This window comes from Micromys minutus (assembly GCF_963924665.1).
Source record: "Micromys minutus genome assembly, chromosome: 6".
In the NCBI taxonomy this organism is placed as follows: Eukaryota; Metazoa; Chordata; class Mammalia; order Rodentia; family Muridae; genus Micromys; species Micromys minutus.
In genome coordinates, this window is record NC_137975.1 from 31,303,050 (window position 1) to 31,327,000 (window position 23,951).

Below are 23,951 nucleotides of genomic sequence, written 5' to 3' on the forward strand. Positions count from 1 at the left end.
TGTTATCCCCTTTCTGCCATTCTCATTCCTACTCCCCCTCCTCCTCCCATTGCCTTCATGAAGATGCTTCCTCTCCCAACCACCTACTTCTACTTCAGTGCCTTGTCATTACTCTACACTGGGAAAGCGAGTCTTCAATGGATCCAAGTCCTCTTCTTTCACTGATGCCAGACAATGCTATCTTCTGCTACATACGCACCTGGAGCATTCGGTCTCTACATAAGCACTCATTGGTTGGTGTTTTAGTCCCTGGTAGATGTGGTGGGTTTGGTTAGTTAATAATTTTGTTCAGCCCATTGGGTTGCAGACCCTTTCAGCTTCTTCAGTCCTTTTTCTCGCTCCTTCACTGAGGTATACATGATCAGTTTGATGTTTAGATGCAAACATCCTACTCTGTATCAGTATGGCTCTGCCAGAGCCTCTGAGGCATGCATATTGGGTTATTGCCTGTAAGCACTACATGGTATTTGCAACAGTGTGTAGCTTTATTGGCTCCATATAGGATGTATTCCCAATTGAGACAGGCTCTGAATGATCATTTCTCCAATCCCAGCTTCTCTATTTGTACCATTATTTCCTCCCATGAGTGTTTTGTGCTCCCTTCTAAGAAGGACTGAGACATTCACCTTCTGGTATTTTTTCTCTTTGAGCTTTATAATTTCTGTGAATTGTTTCTTATTTTTTCCGAGCTTTTTGAGTTAGTATCCATTTATCAGTGAGAACATACCATGAGTGTTCTTTCGTTACTGGGTTACCTAACTCAGGATGATAGTTTCATGTTCGTTCAATTTGCCAAGAAATTTAATGAAACCATTTTTACTAGCTGAATAGTAAGTACTCTATTGTGTAAACATAACACAATTTTTGTATCCATTTCTCTGTTGAAGGATAGTTGGGTTCTTTTCAGCTTCTGGGTATTATAAATAAGGCAGCTATAAACATGGTGGAGCGTGTGTCCTAGTTAGACATTGGAGCTTCTTTTGGGTAAGTGCCTAGAAGTGGTATAGCTGGGTCCTAAAGTAGTACTATGCCCAGTTTTCTAAGGAAACTTCAGACTATTTCCTGAGTGGTTGTAACAGCTTAAAACCCCACCAAGAGTGAGGGAGTGTTCCTCTTTCTTTATATCCTCACCAGCCAACATCTGCTGTCACCTGCCATTTTGATCATAGCCATTCTTACCGGTGTGCTGTAGAATCTCAAGATTGTTTTGATTTGCGTTTCCCAGATGATTAGGTATTTTGAGCATTTCTTTAGGTGCTTCTCAGTCATTCAATATTCCTAAGTTGGGAGTTCTTTGTTTAGCTATGTGCCTTATTTTTAATAGGGTAATTTGATTCTCTAGAGTCTAACTCCTTGAGTTCTTTGTATATATTGGAAACTAGCCCTTTATCAGATGTAGGATTGGTAAAGATCTTTTCCCAATCTGTTGATTACTGTTTTGTCCTATTGACGGTGTCCTTTGCCTTACAGAAGCATTGAAATTTCATTAGGTACCACTTGTTGATTATTGATCTTAGAGCATAAGCCATTGTTGTTTTGTTCAGGAAGTTTTCCCCTATGCCTATGTGTTCTAAGCTCTTCCCTATTTTCTCTTCTAATAGTTCCAATGTACCTGGTTTTATGTGGAGGTCTTTCATCCACTTGGACTTGAGCTTTGTACAAGGAGATAGGAAATGATCGGATTTGCATTTTTCTGCATGCTGACTGCCAGTTGGAGTAGCACCATTTGCTGAAGAGGCTTTTTTTTTTTTTTTTTGTTTTGCTTTGTTTTTGTTTTTTTCCAATGAATGCTTTTAGCTCCTTTGTCAAAGATCAAGTGACCATAGTTGTGTGTGTTCATTTCTGGGTTTTCAATTCTATTCCATTAATTTACCTTATTCTCTCTATACTAGTGACAAGCATTTTTTTTATCACAGTTGGTCAGTAATTTACCTTGAGGTCAGTGATGCTGAATCCCCAGGAAATTGTTTTATTGCTGAAAATGGTTTTTGCTACCCTGGGTTTTTTATTATTCCAAATGAATTTGTAAATTGCCCTTTTGAATTCTATGAAGAATTGAGTTGGAATTTTGATGAGGATTGAATTGAACCTGTAGATTGATTTAAGCAAGATTGTGATTTTTACTATATTGATTCTTCCAATCCATGAGCAAGTGAGATCTTTTTACCGTCTGAGATTTTCTTCAATTTTCTTCTTCAGAGACTTGATGTTCTTGTCATACAGGTTTTTCATTAGCTTGGTTAAGGTCACACCAAGTGACCTTTGTGAGTATTGTGAAGGGTATCGGTTCTCTAATTTCTTTCTCAGCCTGCTTGTACTTTGAATAGAGAAAGGCTACTGATATATTTGAGTTAATTTTCTATACAGCCACTTTGCTGAAGTTGTTTATCAGCTGTGGAAGTTCTCTGGTGGAATTTGTGGAGTCACTTAAGGATACTATCATATGATCAGAAAATTGTGATATTTTGACTTTTTCCTTTCCTATTTGTATCCCTTTGACCTCTATTGCTGTCTGGTTGTTTTGACTACTATTTCTAGTAATATCTTGAATAGGAAGTTAGAGAGTAGGCAGCCTTGTCTAGTCCCTGATTTTAGTGGGATTGCCTCAAGTTTTTCACCATTTAGTTTGATGTTGGCTATTGGTTTGCTGTATATTGCTTTTATTATGTTTAAGTATGAGCATTGAAATCCTGATCTTTCCAAGACTTTTAACATGAAGGGGTGTTGAATTTTATCAAATGCTTTCTCAGCATTTAAAAAGTTGATCATGAGTTTTTTTCTTTCAGTATATATATATATATATATATATATATATACCTTCCTTTCATCTCAGGGATAAACCTTACTTGATCATGGTAAATGATCATTTTGATGTGTTTCTGTATTCAGTTTGCAAGAATTTTACTGTGTATTTTTGCATCAATGTTCATGATGGGAATTGCTCTGAAGTTTTCTTTCTTCATAGGGTCTTTGTGTAGTTTAAGAATGCATGTTTTTGTGGTTTCAAAGAATGAGTTGGGTAGATTTTCCTCTATTTCTATTTTGGAATAGTTTAGAGAGTATAGGTATTAGGTCTTCTAAGAAGCTCTGATAGAAATTAGAACTAAATCTATCTGATCCTGGTCTTTTTTGGTTGGAAGACTTTTAATGAATACCTCTTATTCTTTAGTATTTATGTGGCTGTTTTAATGATTTATCTGATACTGATTTTACTTTGATACTTTGTATCTGTCTAGAAAATTTTCCATTTTCTCTAGACTTTCTATTTTTGTTGAGTACAGACTTTGTATTACGATCTGATTACCCTTTGAATTTCTTCAGTTTTGTTGTTATATCTCCCATTTCATTTTTGATTATATTAATTTAGGTATTTTTCTCTCTGCCCTCATTAGCCAGGCTAAAGGTGTATTAATCTTGTTTATATTCTCAAAAACCAGCTCCTGCTTCTTCCTTCCTTCCTTCCTTCCTTCCTTCCTTCCTTTCTTTCTATTTTTCTTTCTTTTTTTTGGCTTCTTTGTATAGATCTATTTATTTCAATTTGGTTACTTTCAGTCCCGAGTTTGATTATTTTCTGCTGTCTATTCCTCTTGGTGGTGTCTGGTTCTTATTGTTCTAGAGCATTCAGTTGTGCTGTCAAGCTGCAAGCATATGCTCTCTCTAGTTTCTTTTTGGAGGCACTCAGATCTATGAATTTTCTTCTTAGCACTGCTTTCATTGTTTCCCATAAGTTTGGGAGTGTTGTACCTTCATTTTTTTAAATTCTAAAAAGCCTTATCTTTTTTTCTTTATTTCTTCCTTCACCAAACTATCATTGAGTAGAGCATTTTCAGCTTCCATTTGTATGTGGGATTTTTGCTGTTTGTATTGTTATTGAAGACCGGACTTAGTCCATAGTGATATGATAGGGCACCTGGGATAATTTCGATGTTCTGTATCTGTTAAGGCCTGTTTTGTGGATGACTATAAGGTTAATTTTGGAGAAGGTGCTGTGGGGTGCTGAAAATAAGGTATATATATATATATATATATATATATATTATATATATATATACCTTATTTTAGGATGAAATAGTCTATAGATGTCTGTTCAATCTATTTGGTTGATTACTTCTGTTAGTTTCACTGTGTCTCTGTTCATTTTCCACTTTCATGATATGTTCATTGATGAAAGTGGGGTGTCAAAGTCTCCCATTATTATTGTGTGTGGTGCAATATATGATTTTAGCTTTAGTAGAGTTTCTTTTATGAATGTGAGTGCCTTTGTGTTTGGAGGGTATGTTTAAGATTGAGAGTTCATCTAGATAGATTTTACCTTTGATGAGTTACAAGTGTCCTTCCTAATTTTTTTGAATAACATTTGGTTGAAAATCATTTTATTCAATTTTTTTCTTACATTTTTATTAGATATTCCATATTTACATTTGAGATGTTCTACCTTTACACTGCTCCACTCCCATCTACCCTTCCCCTCCATTTGCCTTAAAAAAAGGTGCACTCCCTCCTGGTCACCCTCTCTACCTCATTGTCTTGGCAATCCCCTACATTGGGAAAACATGCCCTCTCTGGAACAAAAGCCTCTTCTCACATTGATGCCAGTCACTGCCATCTTCAGCTACATACATAATTAAATCAATAAGTCTTTCAAAGTGCACACAAAGTTTGGTGTTTTACTTCATGGAAATTTGGAGGGAACTGTTGTTTAATAATGTTATTATCATCCCATGAGATTGCAACCCTTTTCAGCTCCCTAGGTTCTTTCTTTAGCCACCTCATTGGGATCCCCAAGTTCAGAGAGATTGTTAACTGCAAACATGCTCAGCTGAATCTATATAACTCTGAATCTATAAATCTATATAACACAGTCCCCAAGAAGGCGTGTCAGTCTGGTTCCTGCCAGTAGCTACTTTTTAGAATCAGCTAGAGTGCTTGAATTTGGTGACTGCATATGTAGTGGATCCCCAGGTGAGGCAGTTTCTGAGTGATCTTTTCTTCAATCCCTGTTCCTCTAGTTGACCTTGCATTTCCTCCCATAATAATTTTGTTCTCTTTTTAGAAGTACTGAGGCATCACAATATTGGCCTTCCTTCTTTTTGAGCTTCAGAATGTCTGTGAATTTTTTCTTGGTTATTGGATATACAGAACTTTCTGGGGCTACTATCTGCCTATCAGTGAGTGCATACCATGTGTATTCTTTTGTGACTGGGTTACCTCACTCAGGATGATAGTCTCTAGTTTAATCCATTTGCCTACAAATCTCATGAAGTCTTTGTTTCTAATAGCTGAGTGGTAATCCATTGTGTAAATATACCACACTTTCTGTATACGTTCATCTGTTGATGGAAATCTGGGTTCTTTCCAGTTTCTGACTTTTATAAATAAGGCTGCTATAAACACAGTGGAGCATGTGTCCTTGTTATATGTAGGAGCATCTTTGTGGTATATACCGAGGAGTGGAATGGATGGGTTTTCAGGTAATACTATGTCAAATTTTGTGAGGAACCTCCAGACTGATTTCCAGAGTGGTTGTACCTGCTTACAACCCACCAACAGTGGAGGAGTGTTCCTCCTTCTCCACATCCTCTCCAGCATTTGCTGTCACCTGACTTTTTGATCTTAGCCATTCTTACTGGTGTGAAGTGGAATATCAGGGTTGTTCTGATATGCACTTTCTTGATGACTAGGGATGGTGAGCATTTCTTTAGGTGCTTCTCAGCCATTTAATGTTCCACAAGTAAGAATATTTTGTTTAGCTCTGTACCCCAATTTTTAATAGTATTATTTGATTCTCTATAGTCTAGTTTTTTGAGTTCTTTGTATACATTGGATACTAGCCCTCTATCAGATGTAGAATTGGTAAAGATACTTTCCCAATATGTTGTTTACTGTTTTGTCCTATTGACAGTGTCTTTTGCCTTACAGAATCGTTGCAATTTCATGAGGTACCATTTGTCAATTTCTTATCTCAGAGCATAAGACATTGGTATTCTGTTCAGAATTATTTTACCCAATACCTATGCATTCTAAGATCTTCCTCACTTATTCTTCTAATAGTTTTAGTGTACCTGGTTTTATAAGGAGAACTTTGATTCACTTGGACTTGAGCTTTTTACAAAGGGATAGGAAAGGATCGATTTGCAATTTTTCTGCATGCTGTCTGCCAGTTGAACCAACAACATTTGTTGAAGAGCCTGTGCTTTTTTAATGAATGTTTTTAGCTCCTTTGTCAAGGATCAAGTGACCATAGGTGTGTGGGTTCATTTCTGGGTCTTCAATTCTATTCCATTGATCTTCCTGCCTATCTCTGTACCAATATCATGCAGTTTTTAACACAATTGCTTTGTAATATAGATTGAGATTGGGAATAGTGATTTCCCCCAGACGTGTTTTTATTCTTGAGAACAGATTTCACTATGCAAGGTTTTCTGTTATTTCAGATGAATATGCAAATTGCCTTTTCCAACTCCATGAAGAATTGAGTTGGCATTTTCATGGGGATTGCATGGAATCTGTAGATTGCTTTTAGCAAGATGGCCATTTTTACAATGTTGATCCTGCCAATCCATGAGCACGGGAGAGATTTCCATCTTCTGAGATCTTCAATCTTCTTCAGAGTCTTGATGTTCTTGTCATACAGATCCTTTACTTGCTTTGTTAGAGTCACTACAAGGTATTTTATGGTCTTTATGACTATTGTGAAGGGTGTCAATTCTCTAATTTCTTTTTCAGCCTTTTCATCCCTTGTGTAGAAGAAGGCGGTTGATTTGAGTTAATTTTATAGCCAGCCAATTTGCTGAAGTTGTTCATTAGTTTTAAAAGTTCTCTGGTGGAATTCTTGGGGTCACTTAATTATACTATCATATCATCTGCAAACAGTAATATTTTGACTTCTTCCTTTCCAATGTGAATCACTTTGATTTCTTTTTGTTGTCTAATTGCTCCTGCCAGGACTTCCAGTACTATATTGAATAGGTAGTGGGACAGTGGGCAGCCTTGTCTAGTTCCTGATTTCAGTGGGGTTGCTTCAAGTTTTTCTCCATTTAGTTTAATGTTGGCTACTGTTTTGCTGTATATTGCTTTTACTATGTGAACGTATCAACCTTGGATTCCTGATTCTTCCTAGACTTTAATCATAAATGGGCATTGAATTTTGTCAAATGCTTTCTCAGCATCTAGTTAGATGATCATGTGTTTTTTTTTTTTTGAGTTTCATTATATGATGGTTTACACAGATGAATTTCTATATGTTGAACCATCTCTGCATCCCTGTAATAAAGCCTACTTGGTCGTTGTGGATGATTGTTTTACAAGAATTTTTATTGAGTCTATTCGAATCGATGTTTATGAGAGAAATTGGTCTGAAGTTCTCTTTCTTTGTAGTGTCTTTGTGTGCTCCAGCTCTGAGTTCAGATGGAGGCCCAGGGGCTCAGTAGGTAGAGCATTCTTGCTTCTCTTCTGGATGCATGTGTCTGTGATTCTTGATCTCTTTTCTAGTTTTTCTATCATCAGGGATGTCTCCCTTTGTGGTGTCTTTATTTTTTTCTATTTCCATTTTTTGATTCTGGATGGTGTTGTTCAATTCCTTCTCTCATTTGGTAGTACTCTGTATTTCTTTTGGGATTCATTTTTATCCTTGCTCAATTCCTCTCTCATTATCATAAAATATGATGAATATTTAAATCTGAATCTTGCTTTTCATGTGTGATAGGTTGTCTAAGACTAGGACTAGATGTACTTTGTGAACTGGGTTGCGATGATTACAAGTAGCCTTGATTTCTGCTGCTTATGTTCTTGAACTTGCCTCTTGACATCTGGTTTTTCTCTAGTGCTACCAGGCCTTGCTTTCTCTGGCTGGAGCCTGTATTTCTTGAGATCCTGATTGTGTTAGAACTCCTCAGAGTTCAGATATTCTTGTGATCTTATGATTCTGGGATCCTGGGATCCTGTTTTCCTGAGTGTGTCAGAGTTCCTGTGATTCAAGCTACCTCTGAGATACTGAAGTCCCGATGTGGAAATATCCTGATGTTCTTGAAAGTGTCATAATTCCAGTGTTCCTGGGTGTGTCTGATCTCATGGGACTTGTACTGCCTCTGTGACCCTGTGATACTGGTCCTGTTAGCACACCTGTGATTCTGTGTTCCTGTGATCCTGGGTATTTTAGAACACCTAGAAGAAGGGTTTACTCTGAAAACTTTGGCATGTTAGAGCACCTGATTTTTTGTAATTTTTATAGTAAATGAATGAAAGTCAATATTATTACATTAACAAAACAACTCAGAAGTTCTCCCTATTTTCTCATATATGCAACCTAGTGTTAAATATTTAACAATATGTGTGAGTTTGTGTGTGAGTTTAAGATAACTAAAAAATTGGTAATGATAACTGTGTTGTGATAAATATTAAATTTATGGCTTAAGCTTTTATTGGCCCCACAGTGTCACTCTGCAGAAGCCACTCCAATATGGAGTTGAGCACACTGACTCTGTCACATGGTCTGCAAGTCCCACTCTCTACCGGGTTCCCTTCCTAGGTGGTTCACTCAGTACATTCCCACAGTCTTACTTCTGTTGCTTCTGTCCTGGGTGTATACAAACACCTGGCCTGTTTCTTTATCCCACTGCCTGGCACAAACTTGACTCCAAAGCCCAGTCGTTTATGAAACAGGTTTATATATTAAATTCTTAATCCACAAACCCTCTACACAATAAGCTTACATTCAATGGACAAATACACAAAATGCCCTTCTATATGAGATAAAAAGACCTATAGAATCTCTTAAAAATATTCATAGCTACCTATCACCAATTAAGATGTAGATCCTTTTTCTCCAGCTCCACCTTGATTTTCCCTGAATCTCCCTTCTGCCTTCTGCCTCAACTTCTGCTCCTTGACCTGTCTCCACCTATCTGTCTTATTTCAAATCATATATTGCTTTAACATAAATCTATATAACTGTATGAAGAAGAAATCTTAGGGATATAGAAAAGACTTTAAGAATACATATTACAATTGCAAAATGTTGGGTGCTAAGCGAGGCACTAAAAGAGATTATCAAAATAATGAAGAAACCAGATATGGACTAGGAAAAACAACAACAAAAATGCATTTATGCAACTGCTATAACAAAGAGCATAATTTTGCATGTTAATTTTAAGAATCTGAAAAAAAGAAACAAAATAAATTCACCTGTTTCCCTGAAGATAGATAATTGGAGCTCTTCATGATGTTATGCCCAAATTCCTCCTTTCCTTTCTTCTTTCCTCCTTCCCTCTCTCCTTTTTATTTCCCTTCTTTCCATTTTCTTTCATGTTTTTATGTCACTTCATGTGGCTGCTGGCAATTTAACCTTGTGCTTTTTAAAGAACAGCTCCTAACTACTGTACCATTGCTGCAGCCTCCAGTCTCTGGGATTTGTGATTAATATGTCATTTTCTGTCTGTTAGTCATGTGTCATTTTGTGGTTAAACACAGATCTCTCATGCACTGTTAAGTGTTCTACAGTACACCACCCGTACAGCCTTGCTTGCCATTAGTAAAAGTTATAAAGATGAGAAAATGATAAAATATCAGATAATTTTAAAATGGCTTTAAATAATTTGATCAAAATCTTTGTTCAACGTATCAGATATAGATGAAGACAATTGACAGTACCCTTAGTTAATGAGAATCTTAAATGAATGAGAATCATTTTTGTTTTTGATTTTTCTATTATCATTACTCATTTGAATTCTTCCCATTTCTTCCTTCGTTCCCATTTTCTTGGCCTAGGTAATACCTCAAAACAAAGCTTCAGAAACTTGGCAGCTTCTCCATCATATCGCCTACTTCTTTTTCTGCATAGCTCCTGTACAAACTTAATAGAAATTTCAATATACAATATGACCATGTTATATTTCCATTTATACTGGGATAAATTTTGCTTTCAAATATGAGCGAGAATACTTTTTACTGTATGCAAAAACTGGTTATAATTTTTCTTTTTAGATTTAAATACCACTTTTGTGGTGAAAGAAAATAATAGTTACTAATTCTTGGAGTGATTTATGTACAAAACTCTTCACACATTAACCTTATTTTCCCATTTTATGATCTTATTTTATTTCCTCTCCCTCTATTTCTCCCAGTTCCTCCATATTATGACTCCTATGGGCTATACTCCAGTTTTTGTGTCTCACTAGAAAAGAGCATGTTTCCAGGAGATAACAACAAACATAACAGAATAAGATATCATAAGATAAAACAAAAATATCACATTGAAGAATGGGTAAAGAAAACGAATCAAAGGAAAAGGTTTCATCCTAAGAAAAGGCACAAAATCAGAGACCCACACACCTTGTTCACACAGGAGTCCATAAAAATACTAAACTGAAGGGGGTGATCTTTACCCAGAGAAAGTAGTACACCCCTATGCAGACTGTGTGCTTTCTTTTTGCTTTGTTTTCTGTGAGTTGTTACAATTTTTGCTTTGTTGAGTTACAGGATCTTGTTCTCCTGTTGTCCTCCATGCTTTCCGTCTTTTATTCTTTTTCTGCCTTCTCTTCTACAGGGTTTTTTGAGCTCTGAGGCTAGGGATTTGTTGGAGATTTTTTTACTTAGAACTGAGTGTTTCAAAGTCATACTCTGTATAATGTCTGGCTCTATGTCTGTGTAATTGCTCACATCTCTGATATGGCTAAATAAAACACTGACTTATGGGTACAGCAGAATATAATTATGAGTCATTTATAGATCAGTAGTATTTGGTTTTACCCTATGTCTCTAGACTATGTAGTATCTGGTTTTTTGTTAGGCAAACAATGTCAGGACAGTTTCCATATCACAGAGTCAACCTTTAATCAAATCAGACATTTGTTGGTTACTCCCACAATTTTTGTGCCTCCATTGCCCTAGCATACATGACAGAGTAGACAGAGTCTAGATCAATGGTTTTGTGATTGGGTTGGTATTTGCTTTTCTATTTTAATATCCTGGTGGGTATCTTCTCATACCCAAAACAGTAGAATGTGAGGCTGAAGGTTCTATGTAGGCACCATCATAAGAACACCCTATTCAACGAATTATATAGATGTGGTCTTCAGCAATGGGGCCTTGCTGTTCATTTATAGATAACAAGTTACTGTCTTGGTTTTTGTGGGGATTTTCATGGGATCCCTTTGACCAACTTCTCAATTGGATGTAACCCAGTATTGGATGATTTATTTGGTGACAAAATGTGGCTAGCTAGGAATCCATCTCCCTCATTTTCTTGTAGACTTCACTAGGATCATATTCATATATTTTAGGTTTCCACCCCTCAATTTCCAGCTGTGTTTATAAACATTCACTCCCTCAACCCTATTTCTCACTCTATATATCTTAACAGCTAATTTTATTTCTCCATCCAAGTCTACCCTTAAAATCTTTTTTATTATTTTATGTTTTTCTTGTGAAGGCTTACTTTTTATATGTGAACAAATTATGTGACTAAGAACCTTAAACATTAATATCAGCTTACAATGATTTAGTCAATTTATAGACTGCATTTCCTTGTTTTTGTTTCTGTAGACCTTCCTCATAGAAGCCATGTTTTCCACTCTTTCCTAAGGATGTTCCTCATAATTTTGTACTCTGGTGTACAATTATAGATTCAAGCTCTATCCAGATACTTGTTTGGTAGAGTATAAGTTATTAATAAATTATGTAATTATTGAGACCATCAAGTTGTTTTATACTACTACCAGAATCTAAAACTATATTTTTGGTATATTCAGACCTTGTGATTATTTTTAAATAAATAATTGTGAGCCTTTTCAAATTATATTTTATAATACCCCAGCATAAAATTTCTACAGAAACCAAAGAGATGCTTAGCAAAAAAAAAGTGTCTTTGCAAAATCTGGCACTGAATGTTACCTGGAGTCTTAGAAATGAGGCTGAGCATTTTGTGGAAAGAAATAAAATTTGGATGGGCTTATGTAAATAGTGAAAACAATGATTTAGTTTACTTGAATTTCATTTGTTTTAAATATATCTGCCTTATTATTTATAAATTTCTTATGACAGACATGAATACATTTTAAACATTTATTATAGTCAGCTTTTTCATTTTTTTCTCTACTAATGTTCAGTACAATATTCTTTCAAAAAGTTGGTGAAACATGCAGTAATGACTATCAAAAGCCATTTATGCAAATTTTCTTAATATATTCCTGTGATGTCCGTTGAAATGTATCTTGCTTATAATGATTAAGGATTAATTGATTATGATTCTCAGTCAGCCTCATGTTAATTCATTTGGTCAAAAGCAAAATGTGAATCTGTGCCAAGCCCCTGGGGTATTGTCCTGTTATAAATCTCCCATTTTTAAATATAAGAAGGCATGACTGTGTCCCTTTAGGCTTCCTGAATATTAATAAACTTTAAAACGTAATGTATGCATAGCATATTTTTATCATGCAATAAGTTCAGAGAGAAATTCATTTCTTAAAGACTCATTTGCCAAATTTTGGCTTCTGCCTCTTCTTCCTGAAAGATTTAAACAAAAATTAAAAAATAAAAAATTCTGGCATATAGTAAGTAATATTATTATCATTAGATAAGAAAAAAACATGACTGTATTATTTTTGAGCATTAGTATTACATAATAGAACCTTGTTAATGAACTTCATTGAATACAATGGAGATCATGGTATTTGGTATTATATATCTATATTTGAATATACCATTAAGTATGTATTAGCATAATAGTGCTTAATGTAATGAAGTAAATAATTATTTTTGTGATTTAATTATATCTTAATTTATAGAGAATATGGGTTTTTAAGTATATAGAAGTATAGCCATTTATAAAGTGTTAATACAAAACAATACCATTGTATCATTTGTTGTTTTTCTCTCTATTTGGTCTTACTGTCTAACATATAGATTTTGAATATCTTATTTTCCTGAAAACTTTGTTTTAAAAAACATAGATACATGTACAGATTATTAAAAGCATTTTATCACAAATATATATGAGTATATTTTTGTCAGTACTTGATTTTTTTAAAGGTTTGATAGTATGCATTGAAATCTTACTATTTACAAAGACATAAACTATATGTAAAACAAAACATAACATAAAAATAGTCAGTTTTTATGTGTGTAAAGATTAAACATAATTATTTTTAACTACCAAAAATTTCCACAAGGCTATCTTCTTAGTTTTTGAGTTATTAATGAGTTAAGGATTAGGTGTATCCCACTCTGAGAGGGTGCTATACATTTATTTTTTTTCTAAGAAGGACTGAGGCTCACTGTCTAACATGTAGATTTTGAATATCTTTTGCTTATTTAATTTCAATAGTATACACAGGAAATTTCCTTTAGTATCTTTTAAATTCTATACATGTATTTTATTTTAAAATGAAAACCATATACTTCAATACATTTGCTTTCAAAGAAAGAAGGGAAGAAAGTTTGAAAGAAAATGATCATCCCTCTCTTGATGTATCATCTTGTTTTAAGTAGATAAATTGATATAACAAAATAGGTTTTTTTTGTTGTTGTTGTTGCTGCTGTTTTTGGATGTTGTCATTTTATATCGACAAGAAGTTAGCCTCACTGCCCAATATAGTATAGGTTTAAATGATGCTGCTACTATTTTACCTGTGGCATCATCATAGATGACATCTAAAGTATGACCAAATAACTGGCAATGTATGAACTGAAGGATGTGCTCAAGCCATTAATGGTGGTCAATAATTATGTTTCTACCTTGAACCTAACAGTTGCACTGGATTTTTTACCTTAGGGACTCCTAGTTCATAAGACAAGTATTCTAAAAACCTATAATGCATTCATAACACAATCAAAAAGGTGAAGGGAACATTATGGAACAGAGCACAGGAAGATCATTAAGAGCCAGAGGTAAGGTTATGAAATATTGTCTTCTGTCAGTTTCAATCAAGAACATATAGCAGGTTCTCCACCCACCTCTCTGCCCACATTCATGAGACCTCTGAATACTGAACCAGACAGGCAGGAGTATAGCATGGGTATTCTCTGAGAGGATCTTCCCAGCAGCTGACTCAGACAGATGCAGACACACATAACCAAGCAGTGGATGGGGTCTAGGTACTCTTACGGAATACAAGGACATACACGGACTGAACCTAGGACTTCCCGCACATATATAGCAGATGTTCGGCTTGGTCATTATGTGGGGCCTGGGTACCTGGATCTTGGGATTTCCCAAAAGCTGTTGCCTGTCCATGGGAAAGGTTCTTCTATCTGGGATGCCTTGTCTGGCTTCACTGGGGGAGGATTTAACTAGCCTCATAGAAACTTGATGTTAACAGGGTGGGAAGATGCACAGTGTGGGGAACCCACCCACTCATAGAGAAGAGGAGGGGCTATGAATGGGAGGACTGTGGGAGGGTATGACCAGGAGTGGGACAGTGTATGGGATTGGGATGTAAAGTGAATAAAAAAAAAAAAAGCAGATAAATGGTCTAGCCATGTCTAATTAGAAAAATGAAAGCCACGAAAGCTGCTTGAGTCACATGAAATGATCTTTGTCATGCCATATTTTCCTTTTGGTTTTGATCACCACATATTTAATAGGCTCTAAATACCTGTACAACTTGGAGGTATTGGGCTGATATGAAATTTCAAATGAATTGTTCATACCTTCTTCCAAAAGTACTACTACTGAGTTTCCCCAGAAAAGTCCCCAGTATGCTACATTTGTTTTTAGAAGGATATCCTTATCAGCCCTACTGGAAGGTTTTCCTTGTGCCCTGAAGGTTGTGACTCACATGAAAACCTCAAAAATCTCCTTATGAGGCCAGAGCCATGGCAGCAGTTCATATTAAAAGCCTCTTCCTGGTATATACTCAGTTCATTGCATGGTTTGTAGGATTGGTGCTGCATATGGGATGCACCTCAAGAAAAACATACAGCAAGAACAATTTACCGGATGAGTTATCTCTGACCTATAGAGGAATTTATAGTGATAGACAAAGAAGGATGTGAAAAATGATAAAAGAATAAGGTATCAAGACCTTAGAAGCTTAGCTTGTGCAAGGCAGTGTGCTGTTTTATGACAAAGGAACAAAAGAATACTAAACTTAGGCATATAAACAAATACTGCAATTATATAAAATATAATAAATATGTTATGTCAGAAATCAAATAATAAATGCAGCAGCTTTGGCCTGAAGAATTTTCTTGGGCCTAATGGCAATTGGCACTCTGACCATTAAAAATTGATAACACACGGCAATTTGTCTAGGCTGGCTTATAGATTTTGTTTTCTGCCCATTGTCCTTACAACAACATTCTTAAAAGGTGGGTTATGTGATTGATGAGGGAAAAGGACTGTAAAAAAATAACTTTGTTGTAGTATCAACTAGGACTCCATTTAACCCCAGACATGCTTGCAAAAGATGGTGCTGTTTGATCATGTTTATTTTTATTTATTTTTATTTTTTACTTTATGTCCTTATATCTGATCCCCCTCCCAGTCAGACTCTGCCACAATCCTTCCTCCTTTTCTTTTAAGTGGGTAGGGGCACTTGTGTGTATTCTCCCACCCTGGCAAAGAAAGTCTCAGAGAGGCTAGGCACTCCCTCTCCCACTGAGGCCAGTCAAGACAGCCCAGCTAGAAGAATCTATCTCACAGTCAAAGTGTTTTGGGGATTGTTCCTGCTCCAGTTGTTCAGGATCCACATGAAGACAAAGCTTCACTTCTAGTTCATACATGTGGAAAGGCCTAGTATGCTCTTCGGTTGGTGGTTCAGTCTGATAGAGCCCCAAGGGTCTAGGTATATTGGTTTTGTTATGCAGTTTTTATCCACTTCAGGGCTCATAATCCTTCCCCAAATTCTTCAACAAGAGTCTCAAAACTGCATCCACATTTGGCTGTGGGACTTTGCATCCATCTGGGTCAGAAGCCAGGTGGAGCCTCTCAGAGAACAGTCATGGTAGACTCCTGTCTGCAAGCATAGGAGACTATCATTCATAGTGCTAGAGACTGGTGCTTGCTCATAAGTTGTGTTTCTAGTTGGACCTGGTATTGTTTGACCATTCCCTCAGTCTGCTTCATCACAAATTTTGCATTTCATGTAGACAGGAAATTCTGACCTAGTTTGGAAGAGGAAGTATTCTCAACTGTACTATGAAGATAAGAGGTAATAATAGGGTATATAGATGAATATGATTATGGTACATTCCATATATTTATAAAACTTACAAAATTTGAAAAATAGATATATTGATACTTAATTGTGTAACATTTAATGTTTTAAAAATTAATATTTAAATAATATTTTAAAAGAATCCAGTGTATAATTCAGTATTATAAAAGAAGTATAAAATGTTTTAACTAGCATGAATATATCTACTTTGTAGTAGCTTAACTCATAACATTTAAAATAGTATTTTAGGGAGTGGGGATGGGAGATGGGAGAAGGGGATAACATTTGGAATGGAAATACAGAGAATATCCAATAAAATAATTTAAAAAGTATTTTATAAGTACCTTATAATTATGAAAAATATTGATTTTTTTCTTAGTGTTTTATATATAGGTAATTGATTAATTTTCTTGTTGTGATGTCTGTGTTCCTCATTTTACTAAAGGTCTAACTTTAGATGATGACAGCAGCAAAATGCATCTTACACAGTAGTCATTGTGTATTATCAGACTGTGTAACGGAACTCAAGTTAGTTCACTACTTTTGTTTTCTGGCCTTGTTCTGGGTGTAGGTTGGATTCATGAATATTCCCATACTCATAAATATTTATGAAGCATCTACTATGCAGGATGGTAATGGTGTTAAATGAAATAGAAATAACTGAAGATTCATAGAAATCAAGACCTATCAAGGAAGAATATTGGTCATATAGATATACAGTTTGTTGTTTATTCCTAATTATTGAAAAGGAAAATACAGACTACTCCTTAATCATGTTTAGGTCACAGAGGCTAGGAAATAATGTTTCTAATGAGACATTTTCTATAAGGTTTCAAGAAACTAGTGCAATAATGTTGGATGAATAAGGATCACCTTGTCCAAGCACAGTTTATGATGCACATAGGTTAATGTGTGGAAGAAATCTGGTAATTGTGTAGAGTGAGCTGTTGTAGTAGTACTTTTGAAATTGGAAGGGCGGACTTAACTATTTCAGTTTCAAAAGGATCATCAAGCTACTGGGGATTTCGCAGAGTGACAGTCACAAGTTGAATTTTATAAAGGTAGCTTTTTTGAAAACTGGACTATATATTTGAAATTTGACAGAAGATGTTTCTATTAGTCTGAAAGGTGCTGCTGAGCTAAACTAGGGCACAGAGAATGGTGGGTACATGATAGATCACAGAGATAATTTTCAAATATTGTTTGTGTTATTTACTTTAAAGGCGCTGTTTTTATTTGCATTCAAGTGTATGTGTGTGTGCACTTACTATCTGCTAAGCATGTGCAGGTGACTATGGAGGACAGAACTGTGGATCACCTGGAGCTGGAGTTATGTGGTTGTAGTCTGCCAGATATAGGTGCTAGGAACTGGATTTGGATCCTTTGCAAGAGCTGTATAAAATCTTCTGGACGTAGCCATATCTCAGGACCCTATTTTCCGAATTTTTATCACTTAATTAAATTTTATCATTTGAATTAAATCAAAGAAAAAACAACCCATTATAAGTGTTTGAGTTAGGGTTTTACTGCTGTGAACAGACACCAATGCAATGGCAATTCTTATAAGGACAACAATTAATTGGGGGTGGCTTACAGGTTCAGAGGGTCAGTCCATTACCATCAAGGCTGGAGCATGGCAGCATCCAGGCAGGCATGGGGCAAGAGGGGCTTGAGCATTCTACATCTTCATCTGGAGCCTGCTAGCTGAATACTGAGTTTCATACAACTAGGATGAAGGTCTTAAATCCCATGCCCACAATGACATGCCTAATGCAACAAGGTCACAACTCAATTAGTGCCACTACCTTGGCAAAGCATATCCAAACAATGACATTCTAATCCCTGGCCCTCAAAGGGTTGCTTAAACACATGAGTCTATGGGGGCCAGAACTAGCCATAGCATAATTAAAAAAATACATTTAATATAACCTCAAATGTCCCCACAAGCTATAGCAGTAGCAACAATGTTAAAAGTTCAGTCTTTTCTGAGGTCCATCCAGCCACTTAATTGTAATCCCTGAATCAAGACAGCTGGGCAAACTTCAAACTCTGCATCTTCATGTCTGATGAGAAAACAGTCTTCAGATCTATGTCCAGCTCCTTTTTCAGCTTTGTTGACTGTGACAAACGTCTTTCTCCTGGGCTTGTTCCACTCCCTGTTAGCAGCTTTCCTCAGCAGACAACCCATGGCTGAGGCAACTCAAACATCTTGGGGTCTCCAAGGCAACTTCAGTGTTACAGCTTCATCTTTCAATGTCTGGGATCCACACAAGACATCTTTCAATGTCTTGGCTCCTCCTAATGGCTGGTGTCACTTCTCCTGCTCTGCCTTCTGTAGCACACTAAGCTCAAGTGGATCTACTCCACTTCTGCTGCTGTTGGTGGCGATCATCCTATGGTTCTGACATCTTCAATACTGAACATCTTCCATTGCAATTAGGATTCACCAGTAGTTTCTCATAGGCTCTCCTCATGGTGCCATGCTTCAGATTCATTACATGACCCCTTCACTCCTTTGCCATCAACTGCAACTGAGGCTGCACTTTCACCAAGGGTCTTTCATGGCCTCTAAGAGTCAGAGCCTCATCTGTTTCTCATGACCCCTTTATTACTTCAAAACCAGTACCATCTGTTTGACTCTTTCACATTACCAGGTCCAGCTGCAGCATGAGGTACAAACTTGGCTATCAGTGGAACCCAGCCTCTTTTTGCTCTCAGGAAACAGTTTGTAGAAGATTTAACCTTAGTGATGCTGGTCTCTTTCTATTCATTGCTAATTTCTTAGTTTCAGATAACCACCTTGGATAGTCCTACTAATGAAAAGATTTTGCTTTAGTAGTTCTGGTATCTCGTTAATCATAGCTAATTCTTCAGCCCCATCTCACCAAAACCAGAGAATCTTCACATTCAAAACAGCAGCAGCCCTAATAAGAGTCTTTAATCTTCCCTCTGAAATCTCACAAGCCAGGCCTCCATCTTCTGCACTGCTCTCATCATTATCTTCCATGCTCCTAAGAACATCCCACAGAGTTCGTAACATCCCAGATACTCATCCAGCTCAAGTTCTAAAGTCTTTCCACAGTCCTCCCTCAAACATTGTCAGGTTGTCACAGAAATGCTCCACTACGCTGCTGCCAATTTCTGTTGCCCTTAGAGTTTTACTGCTGTAAACAGACACCATCACCAAGGTAACTCTTATAAGGACAGAATGTAATTGGGGCTGGCTTACAGGTTCAGAGGTTCAGTATTTTATCATTCAGGCAGGCATGGTACAGGGGGAGCTTGAGAGTTCTACATCTTTATCTGAAAGTTCCTATCAGAATACTGACTTCCAGGCATCAAAAATGAAGGTCTTATAGCCAATGCCCATAGTGACAAACCTTTTCCAAAAAGGCCACATGTTCACATAGTGCCACTCCCTGGGCCAAACATATCAAACCATGACAGCAAGAGCTAATAAATCTAGTAAAACCAAGTCACCTATCTTCCCAAATGTATCCATGCAAGAATCCATAAGTGAAAAGCTGATTCTTCTTTGGTGAGTAATGGTTCAGCTTCAACTCTGTGATAAGATTCTCAAACTTATTTCACTTGAGAATGAAAAGTGTGTCCAAACAATAAAAACAAATAAGGGCAGGGATATAGTCATTAATCCTCTCCTCTCATTTCCAGTAATGTGATTCTGTGATTTTTATTCTCCTTGGAGGGAAAAACCACCTAGCATACCAACCTTCTCCACCTCAAATCTTCTCATTTATTGAAAGTCCCTCACAGTACAAGCTGTATTAGGAATGTGAGAAGCCTGAGTGTCTAGGGAGTTTGTGTATTCCAGCATGGAGGTGATGCTTGTCAGATGTCTCAAGTACGGTGAAAGGTACCTCTAGCCTGACAGGAGTGGAATAGCTTGATGTTCATAATACCCCTGGGATGAGATGTCTGACACAAAGCACAGACTCACACACCATCTTTCTTGTTTAATTTGCTTCTAACATCAATATTTTCAGAAAATGAAATGCTTTTTCAATGTTATTTTTCTAACAGTTCTAATTAGGCACATAGTTAATGGAATGTATTGAGAATATATTTTAGCACTTTTAATTTGCAGAAATCAATATTTCACAACTTGTTTATTGAAGGTGCTTTCTTTTTTATTTACTATGATTAAGGATCTTATATACTGCAACATTCAAATTTTTAATGGCTTTGCTAAAGATACATTTACCATTGTTTTGTCAAGTCCTTGTATTTAAAGTACCTTGGAAGTCAAGAGCTTACAAGCATGCTAATTAGAGTATGAGTTAGAATTCTCCTGAGAAACAGAGATAATATAGTTTAGTATAGAAGGGAAACATTATAAAAGAGATTCTATTGTATATTTTATTTTATTGGATTATTTCCATCTTTAAGTAGGTGGGGCAAAAAGCCTGACTGATGTTTTATCCAAGAAATTGGAAATGTCTTCCGGAGGTTAGGTAGAGTTGGGAGTAATCAGTGCTGTAGCAGAAGTGTCACTTTGAACTACCTGAAGCTCTTTGAGGAGTCCTGAGTCTGAGTTATCTAAACTGAAGTGATGGAGAAGCTGGATCTATCACCATAGTCATTGGTAGAAGGTGTTGAAACACTTATGAAGAAAGGAGGTTGTATGCATATGCTGGCTTTCTCTTCTGGCCTCTTAATTGGGACAAATTGTGCTACCCCCATTCTAGATGGGTCTTTCTTCCCAACTTAATGTATCCTGTAATAGTCCTGTCTGTAAACATCCCCATAGATACTTCAAGGGGTATGTTCATCATCCTTCAATCCAGTCTAATTGACAACTGGGGTAATCATCACTCCTTCATCCCTTTTTACATAAACATTTTGACACAACTACAAACAACAACAACAACAAGAACAACAAAATCTAAAACAAAATGTCTTCCAAATGAAAAGTTGTGCCAAGTATTGAGTTGTAGAAACACCTTACTGAAAGGGACAATTAAAAACAGCCTTTATATTTGATTATACATACTGATGTTACTATTTTTGCAACGTATTTCAGACAAAAAAACGTTGCATGCAATTTTACTTCAGGTTTGAGTTCTGAACCAGGTGATAAAAGATAGTTCAAATTTTACATTATCCCATTAGATATGGGATGCAAATTTTTATCTTATTACTTTTAGAGATCATTATTTTCATGGTAAAGTATTAGTTTAATTACATTTTGTATAATATGAAAACATTTCTCTTTTCAACTGCACAAAGATGGATTAGAAGAAAATGCCAGATGAAGTAAATGTACCTCATCCATACAATCCTTCTTCTTCATTTTTTAAACTAATCTATTGTTTTTATATGAGAAGGAAAAATCTTATCATTTAAATCTTTTCTGAGAGTTTAACTTATACTTTCTACAAAACCTATTATAATTTTATAAGCTATCAGTCTTTGTCATCACCATTTTAATAGATAAGGAACAAAGCTTTGTGAGTTACACTATCTGCCAATGTTAAACAGTTGTTGGGATCAGTATGATTAAAATGATGTTCCATACCCAAAATGATTTAAATATCTTCACACCACAGATATTATATATGCCTGAAGCTGAGCCAATATAAACAGAAGAAAAGTTATAAAAATAAATCCAGAGTTCGCAAAGGTTAAGGCCTGGTGAGTAGGAGATCCGAGCAGCCAGGAGGCAGAGAGATCTCTGCTGAGTGCGAACGGAAAGCACGCCCCTGCCCTGTCTGATCCAGGGACCAGGAACCCAGCATTGGGAACTCTGTTCCCACCCAGTGGCTTTGGGGCGCAGAACAGGGCTCGGACCATCTACCACCTGGACCAGTAGAGATCCAGGGACACAGACCAGGTACAAGGGAAAGGCAAGAACATATCACTATATTATTATAGTAGCTATTAAAGTTCTGGGTGAATTTGGATGAGGAAAATGATGGTTTTATGTGGATGCAAAAATATATTTAACCAGTAAGCTTTAATATGCTATGTTGTATAAAAGATAAATTTATGATCCTGCAAAATGTGGAATATAGGAGATAAATGTGCTGGCTAATTTAATGAAAACTTGACACAAGCTAGAGGCACTAATAAAAAGGGGAACTTTAGTTAAGAAAAGCCTCTATGATTCCAAATTGTAAAAATTTTACAGATATGTGATTAACTGGGGTAGGGCCAGCCCACTGTTAGTAGTGTCATCCTTGAGAAGGTGGTCCTGGATTCTAAATTAAAAATAGCCGGCCAAGCAAGTCATGAATAAGCAGTACCCGTTAATGGTCTCTGCATCAGCTCCTGCCTTAAGATCCCAACACTGAGTTCCTGTCCTGATTTCCTTTGGTGTTAAACTGTGATGTTGAAGCTTAAACAAAACTCATGCTTTCACCCCCATGTGGCTACTTTGTCATGGTATTTTATGGCAGTAATGGAATTTCTAACCAAAACAAGGGGACTTTACTTTCAGATAGTAGAGTTTCCCCGAGTTATTTTATGACCAAGCAAGACTCTGTATTGATAGAGTCTGGGCTATAGTTTGACAGACTTGAGTATAGAATGAGTGTAGCAGTAGACATAGTAGAGTGTGTCAGGATATGAGAAATCCTTTGGAAGGAAAGATGAAGCAATGCATCTTAACACTCACAAGAAACTCCTGGAGCAGTAGTATTGACTTGGCATGGTGAGGGCCCTATAGTCTAAATAAGTCATACATATAGCTTTTGAGCTTAAGATGAAAAAGACAAGAAGTGTGCCAACAAGAAAGGTACATTCTCATTTGGAGTGCAGAAAGTACCCTTACATACACCGTGAGGTTCAGTCTCGTTTAGAGAACGTGTGCTGGTCTTGACTAACTCATTCCAAAATGCTGGAGACAATGCAGGCTACCATAGATACCTAAAATGACATTCAAAAATCTCTCCCCCAAATCAAATATTGTAGTAATGAAAAGTATGTACTGTTAACATCTTTAGAGGGTCGTCTATAAGTTTGTGGACTGTCAAATAAAGATGTTTAAAGAGAAAGCAATCGAGAACCGTGCTTCTGTTCATGTGGCGGACAGTGGGTGCAGTTTGTATTACTGAGCCTCTGACTGTAAAAATTTGAACAAAATTAACATTTATTTTGGCTGTTTGCCTTACGCCTTAGGTAGTATCAGTCTATATATACAACCTCATTGTTTCCAGACCTCTTGAACCTTAGATATGAGTGTTCACTAGAGCAATGAAGCTCATCTCCTGGTATACAGAATGCAATTGGAGAGGCAGAGCCAAGGACTAAGGAGAGATGGAAAGTAGTAACATGTGGCACCTAAGTGTTGGATATATGGCGGGGGAGTCTGGAGAGTCTGCTCTGCCACAAGGCTTGGGCGGCTGGGGAGGCAGGATGCAGGGAAATTGGACCATACTTACTCCACGGTTTCATTACCTGTTACATGGTGAAACTAATTAACTGAAATTTCGAATGGGAACTTTAAACTGTCTTTATTGGTTGTGAAAGACAGTGAGATTTAGTCAAGAAATGTGTTTACTGATACCAACATGCTTATCGTCGAGTATGGCAAATACACTGCCGTTGGAGGTGAAGATCAGAAGGAACGAGCATTTGCCATCAAAACAAAAAAAGTGAAGGCTTAGTGTAGACATTAGCTCAACTAACTATATAAATAACTCTTATGTAGGGAAAGTTGTTCAGTACAGAAGGAGGGCATTTATATAAAGAATTATAGTAAAGAAATGTTATGTTCAATTGATTGATTAATCCTTAGATTGATTGATTAATTTACAGTAGAAGTGATGTATTAAATTG